Source organism: Neolamprologus brichardi, chromosome 5 (assembly GCF_056152115.1).
Source record: "Neolamprologus brichardi isolate AB-2024 chromosome 5, ASM5615211v1, whole genome shotgun sequence".
Lineage (NCBI taxonomy): Eukaryota > Metazoa > Chordata > Actinopteri > Cichliformes > Cichlidae > Neolamprologus > Neolamprologus brichardi.
In genome coordinates this window covers 23,515,862-23,537,266 of record NC_142108.1, presented here as the reverse complement: position 1 = coordinate 23,537,266, position 21,405 = coordinate 23,515,862, and positions in this window count along the sequence as shown.

Here is a 21,405-nt window from a genome sequence, read left to right as displayed (position 1 = left end):
ATTAATTTGGGTGATTCTAACTACACAGGGTTAACGTTTCACTGAGGTCATGCAGTAAGAATAGCCTGTATAAAATGTGGTCGTAATGAGGTTTGTGGATTGTGACGGTGTAATGTTTGTCAAAAGCCATGTCAGTGAAGTCCTTTCACTGCAAAGACAATTATTTCCATCCCCAATTCATTGTGGTAAGGGGAATAGGTAATATCAAAAATAGCAATTACTATATTAGAGCTAAATGACAAGGGCAAATTTAAAAAAAACAAACAAACAAACTATATAGTTTGTTTTAAGCCAAATGAAAAAAATTTGGCTTCTTGTGGGTTTGTATTTTTTTTTCCTTTACTGTTTTTTTTTTTTTTTTTTTTTTTTTTTTTTCCTTTTCAAATGTCAAATATTTGTATCAACAAAGTGAAAATTGTTCTATTGCAAGGATTGTGGCTGGGCACGAAGTTATAACTATATACTATTTTGAAGAAAGATAGCCAACACGAGAGTGGCAGATAAATGTGTATACCAACAGAGAGATACAGGCAGAGACAAAAGTAAGAGACATGTCGGAGCCATTGGTATAGATGGATATAAAGTGCGAAAGCCAGCGATAGAGGGGATGATGGAGAGCAGTGGGTGTAGAACCTCTTAGCCATCACCATGAAAGCAGCTTTTCCACTTGTTTGAGGTCCCAGGCACTGCTCTCTAAATAGCTAAACATCATCTGTGACATCAAGACACCGAGGGCAAGCATGTACTTAAATATCTAAAATTAGGGAATGGAAAAGGCATCTGTTTTTTGACTGTGGCACACAGATGCAGCCAATGTACAAGTACTTCTCAAAACCTGAACTCCTGCTGAACTTTACTGGATTTAATGAATGACTGAAAGGCTTTTTTTTTCTTAGTTTTCTGACAATACCAGTTTATTGTGTGTTTGTGTGTCTGTATTGGTAGGCTAAAGCAACTTAACGTTTGTCAAATGCTGCTGTTGAATGTAACAGTTTTTTCCACTGGCAAAAATCATAGAAACTATGGGTAACACTAACCTTTAAAAAAAGGTTAAAAAAAACAACAACAATTATTTCCATATTTTCACCTGTTCCATCCATTTCCAGTTTCTTATCATCTTCTGCTTGCAATAAGCTGCTGGCTTCACAAGGTAGTCCAGACATACATCTATTCAGCCACATTCCAGCAGCTTCTATGAATCACAAGATTAACCTGAAATATAAGATGACATAAGAAATCTCTCCAGCATATCTATATTCCTGAAAGTCCTCCAGGAAAAGTCCAGGAAACATCATCATAACATTCCAGAAGCACCTCAGCTGGATCCTTTCAGCGGTATGCATCAATGCTTCTACTATGAGATTATTTATCTTCTCTATATATACGATCCACATACACCCCTAAAGAATTTTGGATCCTCGTTTCGGAATTGTTCGGCAACAAAACAAATCTCATTGTAAGTGCCTGTTCTAACAAAAATATACTGGTAAACTGAAAGCTTCACTCCAGCAAACATTGTTTTTTTACTAATACAAGAAACTGCAGCACTGATCCAACTGCTGACCTCATGTTGTAGCTGACACTCAGGTCTTGCTCACTTAGACCAGCAAGTTTCCAAGTAGGGAACACATGGGAGATGAACACACTGAACTGCAAACTGTTCCAGTGGGTACTGAATGGTATAAAATGAAGAGTTTCTCCAGAGGATCACATGACACAGATAGAAGGGGATAATCATTTAAGACCTAATGAATGAAATTTTGATTATTTGCACCTTAAAAATCTACAAAATCTGGTTTCAGCCAGTAAAAGCTTGGAGTGCCTACAGCTTTGCATGCCCCAATATCTTTTTTTCCAAGATATTAAAACCCAAGTTGCTCTCCAGTACATGCATTGGAGTGTGAATCTTAGATAGAAAGCACTTAAACATAGAAAACTGCTCGTATGAATGAATGTGAATGGGTGAATGAGGTATGTTTGAGTGCTCAAGTAGAGGAAAAGAACTATATAAGAACCATTGAGCATTTAGCCAGAAGTTTAAACTAGGCAAGAACTTTGAAACTATAAATTTCTACATCAAGCATACTTTGTGCTGTGCTGCAAACATAATCTGATGTTTCAAGGAGTCACCTGATGCGAAATGCACTGTAGAGGCCATTTGTCCTCTCTGCTTCGATCTAATTTGTTCATGACAATCACACTAATGTATCTGCATTAATGTACTGTTGATTTATTGCCATGCACCATTAACGCACAAAGGGGGACTTGTCCCAGTATGTCTACTGTACAGTGGCATCTAATGTTTCTAACCACATGTGGACCAGGAGAGAAAATGTTGCTCTTCTGCTGGTTATCACTTTGGTCCTTTTTGTCCCATTATGCTTGTTTTAGGGCACAGTAATAAAAAATTCAATGCAAAATGCAGAAGGCAATTCAGTGATTAATTAAGTGATTTCAGTTTCATTATCAATATCACGTATTAATTCCTTTCCCTATGAATTCGCTTGTCAATTCTCATTGGCTCCTCTTTCATACTCATCATCATCGTTAAGCAGCATATTAAATACATTACATTCATTCAGGTTAATTGGATAGTGTGTGGGCAAATCTTAGTGTTGGGTTTATTGCTCAAAAAAGGTAATGTGTTATACATTACTTGTTGCTGTTCTTAAAAATAATTATATAATTCATTACACAATTCATTACATCACTTTTAGGTAATTTCTCCATAAAATAGCCTGAAATGTATTGCCTCACAATTACCATTTAACAATACAAACCTCAGGCTACAGCCCCCTACACACTGACACAAATATCTGCCCTAATGAGGACACACATATGATCTTTCCTTTAGTATTTAGGTATGAGCACAAAGGCCACAGCAGAAAGCAAAGATGAAAACCAGCATTAAGAAACTTCAAAGGGATTCTCACATTGACTCTCCTGTAGATACATGAACAGGTGTGTCTCCAAGCATATGGGACGCCGTCTCAACCACTTCAATATTGGATATATTATTGTTATATATTTAATCCTTTGGATATAAATTTTCAAAGTATAGCCAACTAAAATATGTGTCTGTCCTGAGGCCTAGTGGAACTCAAATAGGTTTCAATTAGATTTAACTTACTGAAAGCTCTTATCACCTGCAACAGTCATAGCGAGCGTGCAAAATATATGCAGAGCAATGCATACTTCTCTTCACTCTTCTTCTTCAGTGTTTTATTAACCAAGGTACCTCCAGCAATTAGGCGCATTTTTTGACATAACAGTACTCACCTGCTTCTTCAGATACATCTGAGGTTGGTGCAGTGTCAGGAGTGTGGATATGGGGAGATGGGAGTGGGGCAGCTACACCTCAGCCAGAGGTTCGATCTGTTTTGCCTGGCACCAGATTGTCAGATCAGTGATTTAGTATACATATGTATAAAGGGTCTGCCTGCACCATTTACATGGCTAAAATAACACAAATGAATTATTTTCTGTTACAAATAAAGTAATCTAACTAATACTTGGAAAGCAAGTAGTTTCTTTCATGTGGAATTTGCTATGAGATTAATGTCTCTTTTTTTTTTTTTTGAAGCCCAGATGTCCTTAAATAATCCTTACGCCTCTTGCACTCAGAGGAGCTAGCGCTGGCACCTGGACCAAACCAAATGATTAAATAAGTTTGGGGGAGATGGGGTCAGAGGCTGACTGGATTTTATTCTTTGTTGCCAAAAACAAAACTAATGCTAGAAAACAAACACGTTCATAAGCAAACAGTATTTTATGGTGATAGGTTAATAATTTAAAAATAAGAAAACAAGACAAACTGATTGTTCTCCTGTTCTGTAGGGCCCTTGGCAGTCATGGCCTCACAGACTTGTCATAATTTTTCTCTCTGCTATGGCACCCTTGAGCATGAACAGGTAGAAATGGAGGCTGCAGCTGCCTGTTGAAAGTCACGGTCTGGCAGCTAGGCTGGGGTCTGCATTCACTCAGCTTTAACATCGCTCTGGGTTCTTGGCTAGCTTAGCGTTAGCATGCTGTCTGTGCAGGTGCTGGCAACGAGACGAAGGTCTGTTTGCAGCATAATGCAGCTGTTTCTGTCCTGCTTTGCACTTTACCATCGTGCTCTCTTGCTTTTTGTGCAATAAAAATAAAAGTAATGTCGATATCCACGCTGCAGACTGCACCGCTATTTTCCTCTTCCTGCACACAAGCTGAAATCAGCTTATTGTGGGGCAGGTGGAAGTGGAACCAGCAAGTGGAGTCTATAGGTAGGCAGGCGATCAATTCTAAGTAGCTACTGTGAACCGGTTCTCTACAAGAACAGGTTCTCGATTCTCAGATACTCAGATATCAGAAAGAGTGTAAATGACATTCAAAAGTGTAATTGGCCGCATTTCTTTTTGTCATCTTTATATTAAGAATTGCTAAGAATTGGATTTCTATATTTTAATATTATTACTTCTTGAAAAATGACTGGTGCTGCATGCGCAAAAAGGGGAAAAAATGATGAACACAATCTTCTAAAAGATATTTTATAATTTCTGACTATTCATTTGAAGCACCCACATAAACTCTAGTTCAAGGCGATTTTGTTTGTGAATCTGTGCAGATTTCCGTTGCTGTGTGTGAATGAGGTTTGTTTTATGTTGTTTGAGTGCTTGTTCATTTTGAAATGCACATGTAACGAAGTGCTCTCGCATTTGCATCAAAAATCTGACTATACACATTTTGTAAGACTGAGCATGTATTTGTGTGTGTGTATGTGTTTATGTGTGTGCCACAGTGGGGAATTAAAATGATCCAACATTAGAGTGTTTCAGATCTATATCAAAGAGGGTCTGAAGGATTCAGATGTGCCCTTCAGCACTGAACACACACACAAACATGCACACTTTGTGAACTTGCTCATATCTCATGTTAATGTCTTTTTTCTTGTATCTCCCATGACATCAGATGTAAGAGACAACACTGTGTAGATAAGTATCACTTGAAAACACACACACACACTGCCCAGAAAAATGTTTTGGTGCTGCATGGCCCCATTAATGCTGTGTATGTGTGACTGTGTGTATGGATTTTGTGTATTTCTAAACATTTGTATGAAGATGAAGTCTTGAGTGTTCACCTCCATAAATGTGATTGGGTCATTTGTGTATTTCTTTGTGCATGTATGTATTCAAATCCTCATGTGTTTATCAAGTACCTGCCTGTGCGTGTGTGTGAGTGTGTGTGTCCTTTAACATTCTAGTAGCCCACATGAGCAATGCTGGGTGTGCGGCTACATTCGGGTAGCTATAAATCACAGAGACAAACACTGGATTTTTGCGTTAGGAAAATGGCTTGTTCCTGCTGAAATGTCGGTGTGTTCACCTCCAGCCACATATCTCTGTCTGCAGCACAACCTACCAATGCCCTTGGGAGAAGACACACAAAAACACAGGCACATAGGCACAGACAACCTGGAACACCCAGGTACAAAATCCTCAGGGTTTAAAAAACACACCGATGATGATTTGCAAAGACGCTCTCCTAGATGAGGGAGAAGTTCATGAAGTGGGATGTTATATATTAATATGTGACTCTTTGTATAATTACTTTACAAATATTCATTGTGATGTAGTTTAAAACATGTTGACAAGAAACTCACTTGTGCTGCATAAAAGAAACTAACAGTAGGAATTAATGTTCTTAGACTGCCTCATGATGTGACCCATCAAGTCCTTGCATCTATTTATCAAAAACACCACGTTCTTCTCAAGAGTCCCAGCTGGCATTAGCAGTCAGATCCCTTGACTGCTAATTTACTCATGCAACAATGCTATTAGACATGGAGCAGCAGATCAAAGGCGCAATACGAAAAAGCAACACGAAATTCAAAATTTTCCAGATCCGAATTTGCCGTGGAACGTGTTTACACATCGAACATGTTGCGCTTTTGCAACTGTGTCCTCAATAAAAGCACAGTGAAAACAATGAAGTTAACATCAAGTGATAATAAGGTGACGTTTCTAAACAAGAAAGTATGAGTGCTGCAAATTCATATTCATATGTTCACACGGATTTTACTCGTGTGTTAAGACATATGTGTTAGTTTTGCACTTTATTTTAATGTGTTTCTTACTTGGTTAGGTTCAGGGATAGATTGTGCTTTTTAAGCAATAATTTATGAAATGCCCCTTCACAATATTAATCACAATATTAAATCTACATACCAAAAAATGAAGCTTAGCCAGTGGGTTTAAATATGGTTTTAGAAGGCTTCCTTTACAGGTGTTCATTTATGAGAAGCTGGGAGAGACAAACCTGTATCAACAGCTTGTTGGGTCACTGCAAAGTAAGCTTTAGGTCAATCAATACTAAAGTAAATAGAGGGAATAGCTAAAACTGGCATCTTGCATCTTTCCAAGATGTTTTGCTGCATTCTGGTGACATTTACTTCCAAACGAGTTGTTTTAACTGGAATAGACAGCAAATTATCAAAATACTATGGGAACCAACAGCACTGATAATAATATAGAGGTTATTCAACAAACACATATTTCACACAAAGTTGTTACTACACTACTTTTGGATTCAGGAATATCTCATACAAGCTGCAAAGCATGTCATAAATGTTGATCATAACATTAATATCACCTGCTGTTGTTTGATCATCTGAGACTCAAAGCCATCCATTACTTCTCACCTTCCTTTGCACCTCTTAAAGGTGTTTATTCCACCCTCGCTTCTACATTAAACGCTCACCAGCAAAGCCAAATTTAGAACAACCATTTACTCATGCAACAATGGTTAAAAAACAAAAACAAAACAGACGATCAAGTTGGTCTGGATTCATGATCAGATGGTGAAATCTAAAATTTTATTCATCACTTGTGTCATCATGAATTTTTGCATAAAACCAGGCCCACTGCTGCAGATGCATTCTGTATTGAAATGCAAAATATATATTATCATATAAATAAAAGTATATATTAACATAATCACAAAAGACACTGATCTAATGGAGATACCATTAGATCTTCCCATACAGGAAGTCTGTTATGTGAGTGGTTAACCATGCAGAGCAAAATATGTGATATGAGATGGGAAGTGAGTCCTCACTCAGCCTCCTCTCTTCTCCTTCAGTGTCACACACACACACGCACACAGGACATAACAAAGTCAGCTGCAGACAGAGTACTGATGTAGACCTTCATGCTTTATAGCATACTGAATGGGTGTCTGGGAATTAGCAGGGCACTTGTTTGAGTGTGTATATTCACCGTGCAGTGATTGGCTCATTGATACTGTGATCTGTCACATCTTTACTTGGATTGCTTCTGACAAATGATCAATTTAGATAACGTACACTGAAATCATGTGTTGGTGCTTTATGGTTAGTATAGAAAGACTAGACTCCCTCAGGAACTACCTATATGTTCTCATGTGTGTAAAAGCAGTGTGGTAAGTTTATATTTGTGGGTCTGCCTGAATACATGAAAATGTCAGAAGTTGTCACAGCATTTTAAAGAGATGTGAGTTCCTGGCTAAGCCAACAAGTCATAAAATTGATTTTCTGGGTGATCTAAGCACATACAAATGGATGATAATAGCCCAGTAAAAACACTGGTTGTAACTGTCCCTGAGACAGTTAAAATAAAGTTGGTTATTTCATGTTTCTGTGATAGATTCATGCTTAATTCAGTTAATTTATTTATAAGATAAGAGGATAAAAGTTTAACATTAATTAAAAAACATGTCTAAAATATGTGATTACAAAAATGGATTCGTTTAATATGTAAAGTGCTGTAAAGTTTGTATGAGGTCAAGTTGTAATTGTCACATGACCAGAGTTTGGTTGAGAGCGCAACCATGGTATCGTGGAGCTAGCATGGATACATGGCTACATATGCATCTACAGCCTCAGCGTTAATGTCATTCTGCATGTGGTCCAAGAGGTGCACACGGTATGGTTTAATGTATATTGTTTGTATAATGTTGCATACGTGTTCTACACTGGTAATGAGAGGACATTTTTGTTATATCCATTATTGTGCATTTTTTCTGTTCTGCTTGCACAAGACTGTTTATGGACACTGATATGAGAGACTGATAAGCTCAAACATTTATGTTGTAAACTTTGTGTTTCTTCAGTTTTCACGGTGTCTGAAGACAATAAGAGAGAGAGAGAGAGAGAAATAAATTTCCGAAGACATCAGTATGATTCGTGGCCATTCTTTGTTGGACCCCTGTAGTTACAGTGAAAACGTACCGCCAACGTGGCTGGAAGTTCGACGTTAGAAGCAATGCATGTTCCAGAATAAGAGAAGAAGAAACGTTCTTGACAGCGCAGAGTGTGTGGTTCGAGAACACAGCGGAAAAGAGGCTTGGAAACTTAAAAAGAGGAAACACCATTATTGGCGCTTTGGACGGCAACGACCACAACTTCACCAATAGAGGGCGACATTGACCACCATAAACTACAGCTCTGCAAATCTCTGCCGCTGCACACAGCAAGGACTGTAAAATCCCTGGCGGTCTTCAAGGAAAAGATAACGGCTCTTCAGTCAGCGCCAGGTTGGGCTGTGATATATCCACAACTTCACGGATGTTAGTAAAGTTTGGAGAGGTCTATTAAAATAATAATTAATTTTGTATGAGAAACGTACTGAGTTAAAGGTAACCAACCTGTCATTATAGTCAAAGTGTTCCCTTTTATTTTACAAGTGGTGTTGTTTAAAGTGTTCTAATAATGTTTAAGAGTTCAACTTAAAAGAAGAATAACAAAGGGTGTAGTTAAGCAAATTGTTGCAAGAATCAGATTGTATTGAGAATTATATATTTGCCAGGATCGCATGTACATATAGCAACAACTTGTTTATGCAGCAGGTTTGCTGAAACATGTACAATGTCAGTAAACACAGAAAATTCACATATTGAAGAATGCAGAGAACAAATTGATTCCCTTAAGGAAGAGCTAAGTAGATTGAATGAACAATTGAAATTACAGACTGATGATGTTGAAAGGGAGAAATTGGAGTTACTCATAGGTGATATTCATGCTAAAATAGAAATCAAGCAGATAATGTTGAAGAAGCCTGCCTCTAACACTTCAAGACTAGAGCCTAGGAAATCCTCAAGGGAGCGAAAGTTAACGCCCAAAATGCTAGAACTTAAGCAACAAGAGATCTCTCAGAAGGAGAGTAAATTTATCAAACTATATGAAAGCTGGAAAGAACAAGTTAAAGCTACACGTTCCAAACTTAAAGATGAGTGCTCTGACCAAGAATTAGCTGACATGATGGATACTGTCGAAGGGCTGGAGTCACAAGTGAAAAATACATATGAAGATATGAGATCGCAGTCAGCCCCTTCTACTGAGACTAGAAGAAAAATTGATTCCTGCACAGCAGTAACAGCAGACTTGATGAGAATACTTAAAGTACGTATGAGTGAAGTGGGGCAAGAAGAGTTTGATGCTAAGGCAGAAAATGCGAGACTTCACATGGTGCTAGACAGAGAATATGCTCAGTCAATATTTGGGACTACAATCTCCCGACCTTCTGTACGTAGCTGCCGCTCAAGCTGTTTATCGGAGCAGCAAAGCATCAATGTAAAAAAGGCAGAGTGTGCTGCACAGCTTGCCGCGAAGCAGGCCGAGATAGAGATGGAGGAGGCTATTGCTACACAAAGGCAAGAGCTTAAAAGACTAGAAAATCAGCGAGATCTTCAGGTAATAACTGCAAAGCTAAAGGCTTATTCTCAAGCAGATTCAAGTGAAGCCTGTGGAGAAGAGAAAGGCGCACACAGTGTGGTAGTCAGTTGTCCTCCATTAGCTCCTGAAGAAATCATACCAGAGCAAACCTACAAGAATGATAACAATGAACAACCAAACAATAATAACAATGAGTCATTGTTAATCCAAGCCTTGCATGACACAATGGTCCTCACCCGACTTCCTGCACCTGAGCCCCCAGTCTTCTCAGGGGACCCACTTAAGTTCTTAGAGTGGAGCACTAGTTTCAAAGCTTTGATAGAACGGCGATGCACAAATCCAGCTGACAGGTTGTTCTACCTACGCAAATACATCAGTGGAGAAGCACGGTCTGTATTGGAGGGAAGCTTTTACAGAAAAGATGACGAAGCATATGACCAAGCTTGGGAAGCTTTGAATGCTCGGTATGGCCACCCCTTTGCAATTCAGCGTGCATTTAGGGAAAAACTGAACAACTGGCCAAAGATTGGTTCAAGAGAGTCGCTTAAACTGAGACAATTCAGTGATTTTCTGACAGCCTGCAGCAATGCTATGCCATACATCAAAGAACTGCAGGTGTTAAATGACTGTGAAGAGAATCAAAAATTGCTCCAAAAACTTCCTGACTGGGTGACTTCTCGTTGGAATCGTCGTGTCACAGTGCAGTTACGGCAAAAAGAAGAATATCCAAGCTTCAAACAATTTGCTGATTTTGTTGCACAAGAAGCGGAAGTTGCATGCAATCCTGTAACATCATTTCATGCCTTGAAACACACTGAGGAAAGGTCAGCTAGAGACATAAAGCGTCCAAAGGCTAATGCATACATCACAAAGGTGAAAGCATCAGACAGAACAACCACAGGATACAGCGGAGTGGAGAAAGCCATTCTATTCACAAATGCCAGACCTTTGCTAAAATGTCCGTGGAGAACAAGAGAAAGTTCATACTTGACAAAAACCTGTGCTTTGGCTGTCTCAGAAGAGGACACAATTCAAAAGACTGTAAGCGCAAGGCGACTTGTGGGGTTTGTAAAAAACATCATCCAACAGCTCTTCACGAAGACCGTCCAAAGACTGCAGTGAACACATCATCACATAGAATGCAGACAGAAGAAAACATATCTGCACTTTCTTGTTGCATGGACAGAGGAGATGGTGGGAGCACATCCATGATAGTGCCTGTGTGGGTTTCTTCAACCACCACTCCAGAGAGAGAGACCTTAGTGTATGCTCTATTAGATACACAGAGTAGCAACACTTTTGTAGATCAAGGGGTATGTGAGGAGATGGGGATGAGTTTAGAGCCAGTGAAGTTAAAGCTAACCACTATGATGGGAAGAGATTCCATTGTTCAGAGCGAAAGAGTTAGTGGGCTCAGAGTTAGAGGGTTTTCCTCCAAAAGCTTTATCAACTTGCCACTTGCCTATACCAGAGACTTCATCCCACTTGAACGTTCACACATTCCCACCTCTGAAACTGCCAAAAGATGGGAACATCTAATCAGAATAGCACAGGAGATGCCTGAGTTAATGGATTGCAAGGTCGGGCTGTTAATAGGCTACGACTGTCCTAGAGCACTGGCACCACGGCAAGTAATCGCGGGAGGTGACGAAGAGCCATATGCAATCAAGACAGACCTGGGCTGGAGCATTGTTGGCAGTTCACAAAAAATGGCAACATCAGCAGAAGTGACAGGCCTGTGCCATCGCTTATCTGTTAAGGAACTTCCACCCTTGACACCAGCCACCATCATCTGAGTACTTGAGTCAGACTTCAAAGACACAGCTCCTGGAGAAAAGAGCATATCACAAGATGACATACAGTTCATGCAACTGCTAAATGAGAAAATACACCAGAATGCTGATGGGCACCTAGAGATGCCACTTCCCTTTAAGGCACGCCCTCAGCTGCCAGAAAATAAGCGTCTGGCTCTGGTGCGACTTAAGCACCTGAAAGGGAAGTTTGAGAAAACTCCCAAATTTAAGGAAGATTATGTAAGGTTCATGGACAATGTCTTCAAGGAAGGTGATGCTGAAAGAGCTGAAGATGATCCCAGAGAAGGAAATATGTGGTATATTCCACATCAAGGCGTCTATCACCCGAGAAAACCGGAAAAAATCAGGGTTGTGTTTGACTGCTCTGCAAAGTACAGTGGCACAGCTCTGAATGATCACCTCTTGACTGGACCTGATCTCATTAACAGTTTGACTGGAGTACTCTGCCGATTTCGCCAACACCCAATTGCAATCATCTGTGATGTAGAGAAGATGTTTCACAGATTTCATGTAAACAGAGAGGACAGAAATTACTTGCGATTCCTGTGGTGGGAAAATGGTGAAACAAATACAGAGCCAAAAGAATATCGCATGAAAGTCCATCTTTTCGGGGCCGCATCCTCACCAGGCTGCGCAAATTATGCAATGAAGTATCTTGCGAGCCAAAATGAAAGGGAACATCCCACAGCAGCCAACTTCATCAGAAGTAGTTTCTATGTTGATGATGGGCTAATCAGTGTAAAAACTGTGAATGCAGCCATTGAACTAGTGAGAGATGTGCGGAAGGTGTGTGCAAAGGCAAGACTACGGCTCCACAAGTTCATATCCAACAACAGAGAAGTCCTGGAGTCAATTCCACATAGTGAACGAGCTAGTGGAGCCCAGGATGTGGACATCAGTCATCATGAACTCCCAGTTCAGACTGTGTTGGGAGTAAGGTGGAGTGTAAGCAGTGACACCTTCTCCTTTAAAGTTGCCCTGGAGGAGAAACCAGTAACACGACGTGGAATTCTGTCCATTATAGCCTCTGTGTTTGACCCATTAGGCTTCTTGGCTCCTTTCCTTCTAATAGGAAAGAAAATTCTACAGGAAATGTGTCTAAAGAGCATTGGATGGGATGAGCCACTGCCTGGTGAATTGAAGCCACAATGGGAGAGTTGGGTCACTGATCTGAAGAACCTGCAGAGACTCCAAATCCCAAGATGCTTTGTACCTGAAAGCCTTGGGAAAGTCCAGAGAATAGAACTCCACCACTTTTCAGATGCGAGCAATTGTGGGTATGGTCAGTGCTCATATGTTCGGGTGATGAGTGAAGACCGAGTGCATTGCTCCTTAGTCATGGGCAAAGCAAGAGTTGCACCCACAAAAGTTGTAACCATACCAAGGCTGGAATTAACAGCAGCAGTGGTGTCCTCAGCAGTCAGCAGAATGCTAAAAGAGGAACTGGAGCTCAAAATTGACCAAGAGTATTTCTGGACTGATTCACAGGTGGTTTTGGGCTACATTAACAACGAAGCCCGCAGATTTCACGTTTTTGTTGCTAATAGAGTGCAAAGAATCAGAGAAGCAACTGATCCTGCACAGTGGCACTATGTTGACACCAATCAAAATCCAGCGGATCATGCTTCCAGAGGCCTCACAGTAGCGGAACTGATCAGTTCAAATTGGCTCAGTGGACCTCATTTTCTGTGGGAAAGAGAGTTTGTCACACCAGACTCAACTCCAGACCTTCTGGTAGGTGATCCAGAGGTCAAAACGACACAAATACTACAAACAAAGGTAGTAGAGGACAGGAACTTCTTGGAGAGACTCAAAAGGTTCTCAAAATGGCATACAGCAGTAAATGTAGTTGCCAGGATCCAGCAACTAGCCAAAAGAACCAATGCAACAAAGGTTATAAATGTGGAAGACAGGAGAGAAGCAAGTCATGTGCTTATAAAATTAGCACAAGAAGATGCTTTCAAGGAGGAAATCCAAGCACTGAACCATGGTAAATTATCACAGAGCCATCCTTTGTTCCAACTTGACCCAATATTGCAAGACGGTGTTCTCAGGGTAGGAGGGCGGTTAAGGAAGGCTTCCCTACCGCTTGACATGAGGCATCCAATAATCCTACCCAAACATGGCATAATTACACACCTGATCTTAGATCAGTGCCATGAGAAAACCCAACATCAAGGCAGAGGACAGACACTTAATGAGCTGAGAGCAAATGGTTTCTGGGTTGTTGGTGGGAGCAAAGTTGTGGCTAATCACATTAAGCAATGTGTTACATGCAGGAGAGCTCGCAGGCCAACAGAAACACAAAGGATGGCTGATTTACCGGCTGCTCGTGTTGACCCCTCACCACCATTTTCCTATTGTGGGATGGATTGCTTTGGACCTTTCCATACTAAGCAAAACCGCAAGGACTATAAGAGGTACGGTCTTATATTCTCTTGTTTGTCCTCTAGATCAGTCCACATAGAAATGTTGGAAGATCTCACGACAGATGCCTTCATAAATGCTTTGCGGTGTTTTATAGCTATTCGTGGAGCCATCAGACAAATCAGATCTGATCAAGGAACAAACTTTGTTGGGGCAAAAAATGAACTGACAGAGGCCTTAAAGGAAGTAGATAAGGACAGACTGTCTGCTTACCTGGCCAGGAAACAGTGTGACTTTGTCATGAATGTGCCTGACGCCAGTCACATGGGAGGTGTTTGGGAACGGCAGATAAGGACAGTCAGGGGTGTCTTAACCAAGGTCCTTTCACAGAGTGCTGGAAGATTAGATGATGCTTCTTTGAGAACATTCTTCTATGAAGCCATGGCAATTGTTAATAGCCGTCCTCTGACTACCGACAGCATCAGTGATCCCAAAGGCTTAGAGCCACTCACCCCAAACCATTTACTCACTATGAAAACCTCTGTACCACTGCCTCCACCTGGAAAATTTGTGCCAGAAGATCTGTATGCCAGGAAAAGGTGGCGCAGAGTTCAATACTTGGCAGAGCAATTCTGGAGTAGATGGAGGAATGAGTACCTCTCAAACATCACACTAAGACAACGCTGGCACTCTCCAAGACGAAATGTTAGAATAGGCGACATTGTCATTGTGAAAGACGAAGGAATCCCTCGCAGTGAATGGAAGCTTGGGAGAGTACTGGATGTTTGCAAAGATGAAGATGGTCTGGTTCGGAAAGCCAAAATACAACTAGGAAATAGAAAACTATCAAAAGAGGGTGAAAGGCTCAATAAACCATCCACTCTTGAACGCCCTATACATAAATTAGTGGTCCTAATAGAAAGTAACTAGAATGTTCCAGTGGAACTTCTGTAAATGTGTATGGGGTGGTTAAAGTATTAGGATTGACTTGCAAGTTTGTCACAATTAAGTACTGTTTGGTTCTGTAAATTCCTAGATTTATTCAAATTATTTACAGATTTCATAAATTATAGTAATTTGGTGGGAGTGTAACTGTCCCTGAGACAGTTAAAATAAAGTTGGTTATTTCATGTTTCTGTGATAGATTCATGCTTAATTCAGTTAATTTATTTATAAGATAAGAGGATAAAAGTTTAACATTAATTAAAAAACATGTCTAAAATATGTGATTACAAAAATGGATTCGTTTAATATGTAAAGTGCTGTAAAGTTTGTATGAGGTCAAGTTGTAATTGTCACATGACCAGAGTTTGGTTGAGAGCGCAACCATGGTATCGTGGAGCTAGCATGGATACATGGCTACATATGCATCTACAGCCTCAGCGTTAATGTCATTCTGCATGTGGTCCAAGAGGTGCACACGGTATGGTTTAATGTATATTGTTTGTATAATGTTGCATACGTGTTCTACACTGGTAATGAGAGGACATTTTTGTTATATCCATTATTGTGCATTTTTTCTGTTCTGCTTGCACAAGACTGTTTATGGACACTGATATGAGAGACTGATAAGCTCAAACATTTATGTTGTAAACTTTGTGTTTCTTCAGTTTTCACGGTGTCTGAAGACAATAAGAGAGAGAGAGAGAGAGAAATAAATTTCCGAAGACATCAGTATGATTCGTGGCCATTCTTTGTTGGACCCCTGTAGTTACACTGGTGTCTTGACTATTTGTGAGTGGGACACATTTTTTTCCATTATATGTACTTCTTCATCCTCCCTATGCCAGCAGCAAAGAAGAAGTATTATAACAAAGTATAAAACTACAGAAATGTGGGTGTACATAATTACATGCATACAGGGTTACAGGTGAATTGTTGTTTTCAGAAATAAGTGAATTAAATGAATTTGTTTACATGTACAGTTTTACATTACATTGGGAGCCAACTGGAGGTCATAGTCTGCATCCTGTTTCATTAAGTGCTGAGGCACTGAAAACGCCCTGCTGGTGCTGTGAGGATGTCCTTTCCACATCCTCCTCCCACATTACCAGTTATATCACTTGCACTCATCTAATACTACACAGGTGGTTTCATCATCTTCCTCTGATTCTTTAAAACGTTCACTCACACAGTCTAGTTGTTTTTTCACACTGTGGTAAGGTCTTTGTTTTCTATAGTTTTGCTCTTTTCTTTCTACATGTCTTTCGTTTCCTTTTTTCTTTTGTTGTAATTTTCCTATGCTCGCTTCTTTCCTTCTTAACATATTTGTTCAGATGGCACTTTATTTTTGTTCACTTCTTCTTTCTCTCTATTTTAATTTATTAACGATCTTCCTTCAGTTTCTTTTTCCTGCTTTGTTTGGCCTGCTCTGTATTTACTTTTTTGCCCTCTGCCTTGCTTTTTTCTGTGCCTTCCTTAATGTCAGTCTACTTAACTTCCTTTTGTATCTTTTTTGTGCGCTGTCCTCTCTTTGTCTTGTTGACTTCTTTCAGTTTTCTTCCTATCTTTGCCTCTGCCTATTAGTCACTTTGTCTCTTTTTAACTTGATCTTTTTTCATTGCTTCTTTGTCTGTCTTTGTATTCGTTTGGTCTCTTTTTTTTAACTTGTCTTCTTTCTCATTTGTCTCTTTCCAGCTTTTATTCTTTATTTTCTTTGCTTATTCTTTTTCTACCTGGCAGAGCATCTTCTCACTTTTCCTTTTCATGCCAGAACCCGACCCATGTATCTACCTGTCTGTCTGCCTTCTATCTGCCTGTTTTGCCTCCTACCTCCTCCCAGGCTGTGCTAGTTCATTTACTCTGCATGCTGCCTTGATGTGATTTCAATGCAAATAGCAAGTGAAACACAAATGGATCAGGTTCTTTGTGCAGAGAGACGCACGAAGAGAGAGATCTTAAGACTGAGTGAGTGCTAGGAAGCGAGTGACTTCCATTCTTCTGATTTCCCAAATGGAGAAGCATAACAATCTATCACTCCTGCAGAGAAAGTCTGTGTGTATAGATGGATGCCGTCTCTCCTGTAGTGAGCACAGCTGCAAATCACTGTCAATCACATAAAAATCCTGTCTCTGTTTTCTGTGAAACAACACTGGTGAATTTACATTTCTACATATTCTAACCCATTCATACATACACACACATCATGCATGCACAAACACACACAGAGACCACCTGCATAGGAATTTCAGGCTATCTTCTTTGATGGTGGAAGTAATATCTGACTGGTAAATGGAGAGTCTCAGTTTTCATATCCTGAAAATGGGGCTCCCTGCTGTAATGACTTCACTCTAGCACACGTCACTATGTCCTCTTTTCATCTTTCTCTTTTTTCTTCTTCATGCGTCTGTTTGCTGTTTCTCATTGTCTAGTAGGTGCATTCTGATTTGACGGCACTTCATTAGTTGTAACTGTCAAAAATGTATATTAATGATCAAAAATTGTTTATCATATAGGAAAAGTTAGACTGTCCAAATGTAAATCTGCAGATTCCCAGGCACTGGCACAGCTTCCAAGAGACTTGCCAGAGCGCCACATTTTCTGATCAGACACACAATAGTACTGAATTCTCACTTTTTTTCATTCAAATCCTTTTAAGTTAAAAATAAATCAGAATGTAGTAGCTCTTAAAAACAGTCTTTACTGTCACATCTTCGACAACCTGTAGTCAAGAAAGACGATTTTGATAGGAATAAATGGAACAAGAACAAAGACAACATATTTCAGATTAGCAGCATTTACAAACCTCATTTGGATATATTTAAGTGCAGAGAAAGTTGCTTGAGTTTTCTCTGTACACCTCTAAAAGCAGCACTTTTCTTCAATATTTAGATTTTTAAATCCATGCCAGTGAACTCAGTCAGAAATACTGCTTTGTATACAAGGTGATCTCAGAGGTTTTTAAAACCCTGAACTCAAACCTCAGTCAGTATAGGCTGTGGTTAAAGTGCCCTTAATTGGGACACTGAGTTTGTACTGGAGGTTCCCATCTATTGTGTATGAAGTTAACAGATTCAAAGAATAAAATGTTCTTTCCACGTTACGTCACTGAATATTGTCTGAACATTACTTTGTTGAAACATAAAAGCTATCATTTAATCCTGCCACAAGTAGTACCTGAAATAAAAGACATGGCAAATGAGATTTTTAAAGCAATTTACAAAGTATTATACTAGAATGCCATGCATGTCTCCAGGGAGAGCTGGTGTTTTCAAGCACACCTGAAGTGCTGGCTTTGATTTTGAATTACCTACCATCTCCTCAGGCTCTGACTCTCACAGTGAATTGCATATTAGATGTCTTTAATTACAGGTATTTCTGTTGTTAATCTGTTTTCCCTCACTGTTTTTGCATTTCTTTGTAAAGTGTGTTTTTTCAGAATGAATGGTGTAAGGTTGAATGGGAAACAAGTGTGGAAATGAATTGACTGGACATTACCTAGGGAAAGTAATTTTGTGTGTTAAAGTCTGGAAAACGCACAAATGCCTTAAAACAAATTCCAACATGAAACAGTTGTTCTGCATTTAGCATTTACTAATCAGACTACCATTATGTGCAACAAAATCTTAAGTGTCACAGCTGCTGAGCATATCAGAGAGTAAACATCTAGCTACCTACCAAAAGCAAAAGAGTTTAACAAGTGCTGCGGGCAGAGTGATGCACAGCCTGAAAGCACCAGCCTAAAGTGAACGCAAACAAAAGACCTCTAGACTTGCAAACAACTCCCCGCCACACTAATTTGCAGATCTGCCATGGCTTCTTTGCATTCCCTGGGCTTGGTACAAAATCTTCTTCTTACCCTCTGTTCTTATTTTATTATTTCTACCCACATTTATTTTTCATGGTACCAAGGCAGGCCTAATTAAAAAATAATCATTTATTGTAAAGAAACTTGATTTCTGGTGAGTACATTGGATACACTCACCAGCCACACCTGCTCAACTGCTTGTTAATACAGATAACCAGGCATTCATGTGAAAGGAAATAACAAGAAGACCTGCTGAAGTTAAAAGCAAACATCAGAGGGAGGAAAGGTGATTTAAGTGACCTTTAATCGGAAATGTTTGTTGGAGTATTTCAGTTGATTCAGTGGGATTTTGCTACACAACCATCTCTGACGTTTACAGACAATAACTTGAAAAAGAGAAACTGTCCCATAAGTCACAGTTCTCTGGGTGTAAATGCCTTGTTGATGTCAGAGGTCAGAGGAGAATGGCGGACTGCATCACACTCAAAGGAAGGCAACAGCAACTCCAATGACCACTACACTATGTCCTTATATCCAAGATGTGCAGAAGAGCATCTCTGAACACACATGAGGAACCTTGAAGCAGATGGGCTACAAGTGCAGAAGTCTGTACCAGGATCCACTCTCTGTGAGCTAAGAGCAGAAAACTAAACCACATTTCACGTGAGTTCACTCTTTGAAAAACATTGTGCAATCTGATGAGTCTCGATTTCTATTGCAACAGGTGTTAGGGTCAACTTTGACATAAATAACATGAAAGCATGGATCCAGACCCATCCTGTCTTGTATCAGTGGTTTAGGATGTTGAGGATGTGGGGGATATCTTCATTGCATTGTTGGAACCTCAATTGAGCATTTAGTCACCACAGCTTACTTAAGTATAAGTGCTGACCATCTCCATCCCTTCATGTCCATAGGGAACCCATCTTCTGATGGCTGCACACAGCAACATGACAGTGAGTTCACTATACTCTCCAAATACACCAGATCTCAATACTATTAATAGAGCAGCTTTGGGATGTTGTGGAACAAGAGATGTCAATAAGGACTAATCATCTCTGGGGAAGGTTTCCACCACCATGTTGAATCTATGCCATAAAGAATAAAGGCAGTTCTGGGAATCCAGCTCAGCATAAGCAAGTGTAAATAATAATAGATAAATATGCCATGTATATTTAGTGTACCGTGTAAGTGTACAAAGTGAGTGTATATATTTAGTTATAGCCACAAATGCTCAGCATGAGCTAACCTCTACAGTGTTTTTGTCTTACTACCTGTGCAGCTGTACTCAGTGTTACAGGGACTTACTTCAGTTAGTTTAAACCCAGTCAAATCAAATCATAATGATATATAAAAATGAGGCTGGAGATAACCAAGAGAAATATTTTCCTATTTTTAAGTATAAAAATCTGAACTTTAGTAAGTCAAACACCCGTGGATGAAATGAGCTCATACATTATGGATTAAAATCAAAATAGCAGTAGATACAGTTGCTGCACTCAGAACTGGCAGACATTATATCAATATATATTGTGAGTGCTATTATCCCAGTGCGCGTGCGTGCGCGCACACACACACGCAGACACACACACACACAGTATACACACACAGTATACACACACACATTATTATTTCTTTTTGCTTCATAAATCCAGTTATGCTTTTCTTACAATTCTCTGTATAACTATCACTTACATTTTTGTCAGTTTGATTTATGCCATCCTTAGTGGAGGCTATTGGTGCTCAGTAAAAACCACTATTAATAATTTAATCTTGGTATTGCTTGCTGCCTGCCGCTATTGCTCAGTGTGGTTTAAGTTGCATCTTTGTGCTATGGGGATGCTGAGCAGGCATAACAGGGCAGGCCTTTGTTATTAAATTTTTTAACCACAGACAAAAAGAAGAAACAATCAACAAATATCAGAATTGTATTAGTTTGTTTTGAAACCAGTGAATTTCAGCAAGCTCACAGATTTGCACAAAATCTTATTTTTGCTTTATAACATTATGGCATTTATGTTTTTACTCTAAATATCTATCCTTCCAAATAATTTTTGAAAATGTACTATTCAATATTTTTGCAGGGGACCCCTTACAGTGAGGAGGGGGCTATCATAGGGCCAGGGGCGAGGTACACCGTGGACAATTCACCAATCTAATGGAGGGCTTTGAGGTTTTTTTACTAGATGACAATGGCACAACCTTTATAATGTGATTTTTGTTTTCTTTGTTTTAATTGGTATATGAAAGTAAAAATATATACAAATATTTTATCCAATTTTATGCCAAATCTTGATCTTTCCCTTAATTTGTTTGCACTTTTTGTTTCAGTCACAACATTATCTGCATTCAATTTTTTCACTTTTGGTGACTAAATGCAAGTAGTTGCTGTGACCAATGCCAGTTGCACAGCAATTGAGCATGCAAAGCAACTGCACATGTCACTTGGTGGGAGGCAACCCATCTTGGAATAACTGCAGTCTGACTGACTGCAGTCACTTTTACAGAGACTGGCCAAGGTTTACAAATAATCACTATTTAATTTATACATGCAGACAGATTGCCAACACACTGCAATCAATTAGAATCATTTTGCAACAAGAGCAACTTGTCTGCAACATGTCTTCTTTTTACAATAGGGGACTCTGGTCAGCTTGTTGCCAACTGACTGTAGTTTGGTTATTTTTCTATATAAAATCAAAGTTGTCCAGCCCCTGGGTCATTTTACAGTTGAATCACCATCCTGCAGCAGCTATGTAATTACTTGTGGAGGAATTTAATTAATTTAT